Consider the following 11,002-nt stretch of genomic DNA (forward strand, 5'->3'; position numbering starts at 1 on the left):
TTAATAAATTGTGCATGGGAGTTTGAGTGATTCATTTCTGCATAGTATTGTGCTGCAGGATTTGTGCTCCAACAGGAGAAAGCAACAGATCTTGTTTTGACCATTTTTATTGGATGTACCAGGTGAGGAAGAGATGGCTTGGAATGTGTTGATGAGCTGTGAAACAGCAAACCCTCAGTTAGTGTTAACACACAACTCTGCTATGCTGGTCAGATTTCAGTAATCATGCTCAGTCTGCGCTCATATTTATTACTGGACAAGGAATTATTTGGGGTTTTATTCATTGATTTAATCCTCCCAGCTTCACTTCACTAGAGTTGCTAGCATTTTAACAGGAAATCAAGTTATTCTTTTAAATTGTCCTGGAATCACAGAGGATAAAGTAGTGCTACAAATGCAGACCTGGACAAGTCCTGCCTTTAAAAAGTTTTGGGGCCAGGTATCAGTAACCACATCATACAGTGGTTTTTTGTTTTTTCTTTGTTTTAATGCACTGTTGTGAAAGGTAAGTTGATTGATATCTCATTTTATCTCCAAATTTAATTACACTAAAACAATGATATAAGAAAATGCACCCTGCTTGAAAAGCTTTAAGAAACACTGTAAAAGCCTTGCCTAAATTTTTATGCAAGATTAATTAGCAGTAAGCCACGTATTTTAAAGGGGAATGGTATTTGTGAGTCAGGGATTGGGAAAGGGAGAAAATTCTTGTTTTAGTGCATTATTTATACTTGTAGTATTTGTGCCTAATTTAAAGAAAAAGGGCTGATTTTCTATTTTAGAAAGTGACTAAAAGTAAGTGGCACACACTCACTAAACCCCTAATCTGTACAACTTCAAAGTCTGGAAAAGTTTTTAGATAGGATCTGACTCCTCTCAGTTTAGACTTACTTGTCTTTCTAATCTGAAAAATTCCTTTTTTTCTTTTTTTTGTTTTGTTTTTTCATTTTTCATTTTCTGCCCTTGCAAACCTGCTGACTGGTGAATTTTGGGGACAGGTTGTGGTTTCAGTGAGGCATTTGGCATCTTGTTGATCAAGGTGCTTGCCTCCTTTCTCCATCCCCAGAACAAAGCAGTATTCAGCTGAAGTTAATGTCTTGGTTGGTACTTCAGTTCATGTACAGGTTTTCTTCAAACTCCTTTTATAGTACAGGAGTACTGGCAGTAGAGTCACAGGAATCACAGCAGAGTTCATACATCTGATGAAAGCAATAACCAATTTTTGATCATGGTCTGTTGATTTAACACTTTCTAGCTGTGTTTCAGAGAATTTTGGGGGAACAGAGGTTGACTTCTGCTTGGAGATCTCATAATTTTAAGCAATAACCTGTAGAAAATAAACCTTTAGTATTCCTATTCTGCTTAGTAGGGAGGCTCATGGAAGCATGTTGAAGATTTGAATAAAGGGTTGAGTGACATTTCTTTTTCATTTGATTTTAATTTTACACCATCAAAAGGAGACATTTACCACTTTTCTTCTTCAGCCTTTTCTCTTTCTCATCTTTGTGCTAGATGCTACAAGTAGAATAGTTTCCAGATAAATGCAGTGGATTCCCTAATGTATTAGTATTTAAATGTAGGAGTGAAAAACAGATTTAGCTAGTTGAATATTGTACTTGATCAGGGAAACTCTTTCAGGAGAAAGTGCCAAAAAAACCCAACCCCAAAGTGAGTAATTGTTAGAGTGAATTTTTCCTGCAAGGATGACAGTGGGGATTTTTTTTAAGACAGACTTCTGGTTTTGGAGGCGTGACTAAAATGGCCTGGAAATAGTTGACAATTGGGAATCTCTTCACAAAACCAATGGTTGATGTAATCTTCCATTGAAAGGACCCACATTAAGAAGGAACACTTCAAAAATAAAAAATGTTCTAGTTATAAAAGAGTGTCCTTGGGGAAAGTAAAGTTAATCTCTCCTAAGGAGCTGTGTGACACACAAGTTTCATCTTTCTAAAAATCTTGTCTGTGATTGTTGAATAGGTGTGGACAGTGTTTCCTGTCACTGTAGTCTACTTTTCAGGAAGTAATTTTACAAAGGTTATGAACTTTGAGTCGGTGGTTTTTGTTTTCTGGTGAAATTTGGTGTGATTGCAAGTCTGAATGAGATGAAGAATTGCTGTGAGAGTTATGGCTGAATGCCAAGTTGGGAAGATTTGCTGTGTATAATAAAGCCTCTATTCTGGCCTTATTATCAAGCAGTGCAAGATAGCCCGAGAGCCCAGTCCTCAGGGAGACAGGGTGCCCAATAGCTAGGCTAGCTCGAGGCCCCTTAGCAAGCTTGGTGATTATCAGCTCTTTAGTGATTGCAAGCTTGCTTAGGATCTCAGCTCTTGCTTGCTCAGGTAGGGTGCCCTTGGCTTGAGGCTGCAGCAGACACGAGAGAGGAGAAGGAGAGGTCCTGGCGTTCCACAGCCATGTTTATTGGGGCAGTCTGTGAAGGGTCCTAGCAACAGCTCCTCTTCTGGTGAATGGGCTAAAGTAGGCCCTTTTATAGAGTTAAGGGGAATCCAAACTTGACCAATAGTAAGGGTTAATTAACACAGCCTGTAGGGTTACAGAGATAAGCTATGGGGCAGGGGTCAGGGAGACAGGAACTTATGTTGCTGTTCCTATTGTTCGATCCTCCATGGGGCCTTATCGAGGTCCATGGGCTTTACTACAAAGGTTGATCAATAAAGGGTAAGGATTAAGGTTGGATGTAATACACATTAAGATGGTGTGCTGTGTTTACAGAGGAAATAGTTCAATTTTTGCAAGATTTCTGGGTGAACTTCAACGACTTCTTTTTGTCAAGGAATAATCTGTCTTCAGGAGGTCCAGCATATATTTACAAGGATGATTAGTCCTGTTTACTCATGTTTTCCTTTTACATCCAAATGGACTTTTTAAAGCTGTCTCCATAGTGAAGTGTTGCCAAAACTTCAGTTACCAACTTCCTCTTAGTACAATGTGCACCAAACCTGCTAAAAGTGTTTTTGGTATACCCACAAAATAATATAAGTGTTAACCTCTGCTAGTTTTGGTTCACACTTCTCTTTAGGTGCAGAGCTGTAGAGACCAATACAAACGCACTGCTGATGAGGCACAAATCTGTTAGGGAAAGCCAAATGGAGGTGTCCTGCAAAGAGGAAATCAAATCAGAGCATCCTGGTCACCTTAATAGGAAAAACTGCTTTGTTGTGGCTGGAAAGAAACGGAGGTCTGTCAATTACTCTGGGTAGCTCAAATTAGAACGATGTTTGTTTTTATTTTGGAATGAGAAGTGAAATGAAGTGAAAGCCCAAAGGCAAAAGATTTCTGATTTTCAGTATTATTATTTTGCAGTGGAAAAGAGGCTGGTACATACACTGGCAACAAGCCAGGTTGTTGCCAAACTGTTCTCAGGGTCTGGATTTAAGAAATGTATGATAAAATGCAAGTTGAGATTGCCCTACTGGGTCAAAAGGCCAGTGTCAGGTTATAACCATACAGGATGCTAACAGCCCACAAAGAAAGAACCCGTGTGTTGCCTTTGTGAGAGCTGTGATAGTGCACATGCTAAGCAGATGGCCTAGATTTGTCACTAGATAGGGACAAAAGGTGTTAAGGTACCTTCCTCGGTGCTGGCTGGCTCCCAGCTGTGTGCAGGCATTGCTATGACGTTGTTCCTGTTCTCTCAAAGTTCTATTTCTTGATTCCATTTTGCCTTTGCTCACTTTTCCTGCTTGCTTCAGACTGGTTGTGTGGAATTTACTGAGGAACAACGGGGGCTTGCCCACACTGGTTTGTTTTTCCCACTGTCCTGTCCAAGGCCAGTATGGTATTCCTGTACTTCCTTGAACCATTCTTAGGACCCACAGCACAAATGTTTGGCAGGTTCCACACATCAGCCTACTGTGACTGCATATTTTGATCCTGGGTCCTGCTAGGTTTATTTGATGGTTTTATCTTTTGATCCTGGTGCTGGAAGAGGTGGTGAGTCTTCCTGTCTACCTGTGCTATGACACTCAAAATTAGGTGGATCGTTGTCCACAAGAATTACCTCTTTTCTAACCTTTCTTTACTTCTGTCCTACTGAATTGCTGAACAAAAGAACAGAAATTTGTGTTTGTTGCCCTTGTTTGAGCCCTGTGAAGCTCTGCTGTCCTTTGGAAATGAGGGGACACCATCCCTTTCCCTTCTTTACAAAAAACAATTCCAAGTTGCCATTTGCTTTATTTTTGAGTGAGAGTTTTAAGGGATACCCCTCTGAAATAATGAATACAAATGCAAATTTATCTGTGATTACAAGGGTAAGTTTCCATACTAGTGACCTGGCAAGATGCTAATTTGAACGTAAAGCTGGAGAGAAAATATATTTTGCTAGTAAAATCCTCTGTGTCAGTGGGATTCAGAGCTAAGGAGTGTTCCTGGTTCTTTAACTTTTACTCATGATGAAAATAGTTTTATTAACATAGATGGGGGAGAGCCATCGTTGGTCCTAATGCAAATGCTGTAGTAGACAAGCTGAATTTCTTACGTGTCTGTAATGCCTTGTTACTACTAAAAAGGAGAGTTGTAGGGAGTTTACATCTGTTCCTATTAGGCACAGCAGTTCAGTATCTCCAGTTCATTCAAAAACACTCAACACAAGCGTTTCATGTATAGAAAAATTATGTTCAGTTGCTTTGGTGCAAGAACATCAGTACATGGATCAGAGCTAAATTTTACACCCTACCCAAGGTCTCAGTGTAATATGTGTGAGACATAATGAAATTTATGCAGTATGGTGTGAGCATATTTCATAATTCAAATCCTCTGGTGATTTTAGAAGTCCCTGCCCCTAGAGCTGCTCGTCTGCCCCAGCCACATCATGACCCCGTAGCTGAGCGAGCCCCAGGCGTGCGTCACCCTCCCTCCTGCAGCTTGGTTTTCTCAGAAAGGAAATGCATTGCGTGGGCTGCAGAGGAGATTGGGTGCTCCGCCTCGCCTCTGATCTGGACGATTGGGGTAGCTCCCAGCCTCAGTGGAGAAATGAGACAGGACAGCGTGTGTAGTTCTCCCCTCTGGCGCTTACAGAGCGTCACGAAAGGCTGCGGAAAATCCATGGATCTTGGTAGAAGCAAGTTTTTCCAAAGTTGTGTTGGAATGGGGAGGGAAAGTTTCTGCAGTACTCAGCAGAGTATTAAATTCCAAACTGGTGGAGACTTCTTGGGTGGCAGAATTGCAAGAGGTGTGAAATACTTCAGACCTAGAACATGTTTTCTGTCAAAATGCATGCGCTGTTATTTTTATTCACATTATAATAATGCCCAGCTATGATGAGTGAAATCCAAATCCCATCTGTTTACTGTATGAATACAGAAGGACAGAAGCTGCTGTCACGTTACATTGAACACACTGCTGAGCAGTTGTGGGTAATAATAATTCCTAGAAGACTTGAGTTCAGCAGGATTAAGGTGTAAAGTCTTGCACATCAAGGTTTCCTGGAGTTTGGGAAAGGTGCTTCTACACTTTTGCAGCTCTGGAGGCTGTTTACAGCAAGGCAAGACTGAACAGCACAGCAGCAGAAAGAATATGACTGATGTTCACACTTGCTCTTCTGAAGCAATGGAATGTACTCTGAGAAAAGTGGCCTGAAGTTTCCAAATACCATAAAACCATTTGGTGTGTGACCTCATCATGCCTATTACTATTTACTTATGCTCACTAGTATTAAAAAGTGCAGGAAATAGAAACTTTAATCATGTAGTTAGAGGTTTCATAAGGGACCACAGTGATCTGATTATACTCTTCCTTGGTTTCTGCAATCTTAATAGAATAGGAGATGTCTATTAAACCACAGAGTACAAGATTTAAATTACACAATTGCGATGTGTATTAGATGATTTTCTGCTTCAATAGCCAGATACAAAGGTCAGTAGAACCTATTGTGGAAAGCGAGGTTGAAATTATGGTGCTGGGTTCTCACTTGGTCTCTGGACTTTCTTCATGACAAATTTGGCAATGGAAGCAAAACCGATGGAGAAATTTGCTGGGGTATTGGTCTTCCCACCATTATTCAAATTTCTGTACTTTTCATTTTCCATATCTCGCTGAAGGAAAGATTGACAGTGATTTATTGGTGGCAAGTGCATCAGAGCAGCCTCAGTCATATATTCCATAATGAAATGCATGAGAGAGTAAGCGCTTGGTCCCCTCGTGCTGTCCAGATCCCATTTTAAAACTTTTAGTAATACAAAGGGTTTGATATCAGTGAGCGGGAGCCAAGAAGTCCCTGAATGTGTCATTTTGTGCCTGTTGGATTTCAGAGTTTTTAAGAAAAGCATCTTTTGGATTTGGCATATCGGAAGTACAGCATGTGAGAAAGGCTGGCTTCCAGGAGGTAGGGTGGGGACCAGCAAATGTGTGATAGGTGAGAAATTCCATTCTAACCACAGAAAACACCAGTTGTGGAACCAAGTATGAAAATTACTGTGGTTTATTCTACTGTAATCACCTAGGTATGCTGCTGGCCATGGAATGACATTCACATCCAAATGCCATGGTCTTGCTTTCTGAAAGGGGAGAGACAAAGGTGGGAGAGGAGGATTTGATGGACCAAAAAAACACATATGAAAACAGATAACTAAATGCACCTTCCACCTGTGGACAAAGGAAAAGTGAAGGATTTCAATCTGCTGGAGGATGTAGCCCGTGAATATCACAGAATCATGGAATTCCCTCAGTTACAAGGGACCCATCGGGATCAATTCTAACTCCTGGCCCTGCATAGGACATTCCCAGGAGTCACACTGTGTACCTGAGAGCATTGTCCAAACACTGCTTGAGCTCTGTGAGGCTTGGTGCTGTGACCACGTCCCTAGGGAGCCTCGCCCAGTGACCAACAACCCTCTGGGGGAAGGAACTTTTCCTGATGCCCAACCTAACCCTCCCTGGTTCACTTTGTGCCATTTCTTCAAGTTCTGTCCCTGGTCATGAGAGGGAAGGAATCCAGCACTTTCCCCTTGTGAGGACGCTCAAGACCCCCATGAGGTGTTCCCTCAGTCACCTCAAATACAAAAAATATCTTGGACACTTGAGGATTTCCTGTAGGGAAATAGAGAATTTCCTTCACTTCAGCTGCTCAATGCATGAAACTGCTACTGTGCATTATCACAATAATGATAAAAGGACTTTTCAGTGTATTTTTTTTTTTCAGATTTAGGCTACAGAAAGAGAAGTGAACATGCAATTTTGTTATTATTTTGATTCTAGAAAACTGCTTTTATATTTGTGCTAAATTTATATAATTACTTCTTATTGGAAAACACTCTTATTTTTTTGGCCTTTAATGACCAATCTGACACAAGCCATTTGTTTCTAAATTGAGGTGTAAAGATTTGAGCCAGATATTGAAATAAAGTACCAGGCTTTTGTCACTGGTCCTAATCCTTGCTTTCCAGAAGCCTTTTCTGGTAATTAGCTTTCCATGCAAAATAGGAGGCTTTGATCAGTGCCCCAGACAAAGCTCTTGATATTTCCAGAAGGAAATGAAACATTATTACTGAGAAGCATCTCCTATTCAAAGGATTTTCAGATTGTTTTGATGTAATACGATTTTTATCTCACATTTTGATATGAAGTTACCATTAAATTTTGAATCTTGCTGTTTTAAAGACATTTAATGCTGATGGTTCTTCCTGATCCTGTCAGGATGGAGTAACTGGTTATGAAGTATAAGAATTAGCCATTGTTAGCATGAGCATCTGAAAACTGAAGCTTATTAATAGAATTATATGTGGTTTTGGTCATCTTTTTTCCTTTTCTGGTGATATGTTTTTTGTTTTGGATTTTTAAGCTGGTAAGACACTTCATGGCTGAAAATTACTTCCCCTGATGGCAGATGCAAATTATAATACCTTCTGTAAAGGGGAGATGTTATCAACTGCTAATATTAGACATCAAAATCTCTTAAAAATACTAAGGATTTAAGAAAATAAGAACATGTACTGCTGAATTAACTGACCAACTGTTTCCTAAAACAAAGAAGTAAGGCAAGAAGAATATCTAATGGATAGAAGGAAGAATTTTTTGGGAAGATGTCACTTCTTAGGATGCCAATGCCTAAGCATGGCAAGAAGATTTTCTGATTTTTTAAGTCCAAGAATCCATTTCCCATTTATTTAGGAGGTGTGAAAATGAACCACTGAGTTTCATTAAGTCCTACTACACCTCTTCTCTTCCATTTTTGAAGGTGTAATAGCAAAATTGTTACTTCTGCCAAAAACCTCAGAAGTGTCTAGAAGTGATCAAAAGTCACATTGCAACAATTGTGATCTGGATTTACATGGAAAAGGACTCAGCTGCTGTGGAAAACAGAGTAGTAAAAGATGTACAGATTTTCCTGAGATATGTAGGGACATCAGTACAAAAGGTTGTGGTAGATTGTTTGTTGGTTTATTCCCAAACGAAAAATGTCACTCCTTAGAAAACACTTAGAAAACCTTCTTGATCAAGGCTTAAAAATTTAGGAGGAGTTCCCTGCCTTTCCCCTCTTTAAGCTTACCCTTGGGCTATGTTGCTAGATTCATGGAAGAGCCCAGTTATGTTGAGAAATTCTAGCTGATAAAGCACAGGGTAGAGGAAATGTAGAAATTTGGATCAGATTTCAGCTGGAGTTTTCCCAGCTTGAATCTTTCAGCACTTAAGACTGAGTGCATTTGTCTGTGAAATAGGAGATCATGACTTATCTCATGCTATTCAATGGCTACTGTTTCAGGAGGCTTTTTAGAGACTGGATATGCATATGGGTGGTGTGTAATGAAGGTAGCTCTAGTACAAGGGAAGTTTTTTGGGGGTTTTGGTTTGGTTTTTTCCACATTCATTATCCTTTGAGCAACCTGGTCAGATGGAAGGTGTCCCTACCCATGGCAAGGAGGTTGAAACTAGATGATCTTTAAGTGCCTTCCAACCCAAAACATTCTGTGACTCTGTTCCTTGACTTAAAAATCTATCTAAAATTCTGCTTCATTTCATATACTTATTATTGCAAATGTTTTCTTCCAAAACTGATCTCCCAGTGTCTCACAATCTTAATGTGCAAAGGCTGTGTGATTGAGACACATTTCTCTTACAGCATGAGAAACAATAGAAATTCTGACCCTATTACCTAACTTTTTAAACAAACAAACAAACAAAAAGTTAGGATACAGAATACCTCTTGTGGTTTGGGTTATAATTTCATGATTAATGAATGTGATTCATAGGTAGAACATAGGGGTTTCCCCCTGTGCTATGTAGTAGATCCTTGCTTGTGGTAATTTAGGGTTTTCCCTCTCCTGGTTTTTTAGCTGGGTGATAGGATCTTAATTCTTCTTGTTCTCCTAGATGACTGTATATTAGTTTCTTCTTTTCTGCCCAGTCTTGATTGGTTTTTGTAGGATTACCTACAAGGTAAGTGGTAAAGTGTGACCTTCAGCAGGGCTGTGGTTCAGAGGCTCCCATGTTGTCATTCTCTGACACTGCCTCCCCCGTGCCTGGGGAAGGTGCTGACTCTGCTTTAATCTTCATGAGTAAATGAGAGTGAAATTTCACTGCTGCATTTTGCAGGAACTTGGTGCCTCCTTCTGAATAATCCACTGTTAATCCTGATCTCACAGAAACCAAGAACTGATTTGCATTGATGAATTTCTTCATTTTGATGTACAGCTTTGGAACACTTACCTTATACGTCTGTCTCCTGATTTTGGCTCATTTTTTTCCCTCTCAATGGAATTGGTGATAAAATAATGCACTTTGGCTTAATAATAGTAGGAATGATGACATGTAGTTCTGAAAAAACACACTCATCTCCAGAGTATCTCTCCATTCCAAAAGTAATTTTATTACTTTATTCCAATTTACTCCTGCATTGCCATGTGGCCTAAATGATTTTTCCCTAATGCTGGTTTCTATATCCATGTAAAATTTTACAAGTTTTGTAAAAGTATCCATGTAAAATTTACAAGCTCTTTGTCTGCTATCTATGAAAATCTATACATTCAGGTTCTACATTCAGAAAAATTGGGGGAATATTTTCTGAGACATTTTGTATTTTATGATCTATCCCAGAGAGCAGTATTATTACTGCCTCCAGAATTCATTGCTATGTGTGGCTAAACAAAAATGTCAAAAGGTTCCACTTAAGTGCCCCAGGAAAAAACAGAGTGTGTGGGAGAGAAATTTCTGATGTTAAACAGGAAGCACAAATATTCAGCAGAAATATTAGCAGAAGCACCGTTAATAACTCTACAGATGTAGACATGTTCATTTTCTCACTCATTTTATCCCCAAGGATTATTAGTATATTTATGGGAAATCAAATTAAAATAATTAAATAATAATAATAAGGGAAATAATTAAATAATAATTAAAATTATTTTAGCCGCCTAATTTAATAAGTAAGCTGGAAATTACATAAGTGAAAAGAAATGGTAACTTTTTTTTCTGTTGGCCAAACAGCTGATAGGAGGAATATCAACCAGTCCTATAGCCATGTAGCTTAGCCAGTGTTAAAAAAGGAGTTGTGTTCACTCTTGGCCAACTCCAATACTAATATTTTCTGACGTTTGTGCTGTAAATGGAATTTATTCTTCTTTATATTCTGTAATAATTGCCATCTCCTGCATATCAGTGTTAATTGGACAATTAGTAGTAGTTTTCCACGTGTAAAATTTGGACACAAAGATCCAAGTATTCATTTTAAATCTGTGTGTCTGGACATTCTCTGCAAATCAGTAGAAGCAGAGACAGGAAAAAACCAGACCAATGTACAGCAAGTTCAAGATCATTGTATTTGGGAAAACTCCAGACCTACTATGCAGTGCCCTGAAAGTGAAAAGTATTTCCTTTGCTACTATAGATAAAAGGATTGTGTGGGGCCTCTTGCACTGCAGCACTTGTGAGAATCCTGAATTCTAAGTAGAAGTGAAAGGACTTTTACTTGTGTTCAGAAACTAAGTTGATGTTTTTTTCCATACAGAAAATGGTTGAAAGGTTGTAAGGACAAAACAACAAAAGAAAA

Source organism: Agelaius phoeniceus, chromosome 4 (genome assembly GCF_051311805.1).
Source record: "Agelaius phoeniceus isolate bAgePho1 chromosome 4, bAgePho1.hap1, whole genome shotgun sequence".
Classification (NCBI taxonomy): Eukaryota; Metazoa; Chordata; class Aves; order Passeriformes; family Icteridae; genus Agelaius; species Agelaius phoeniceus.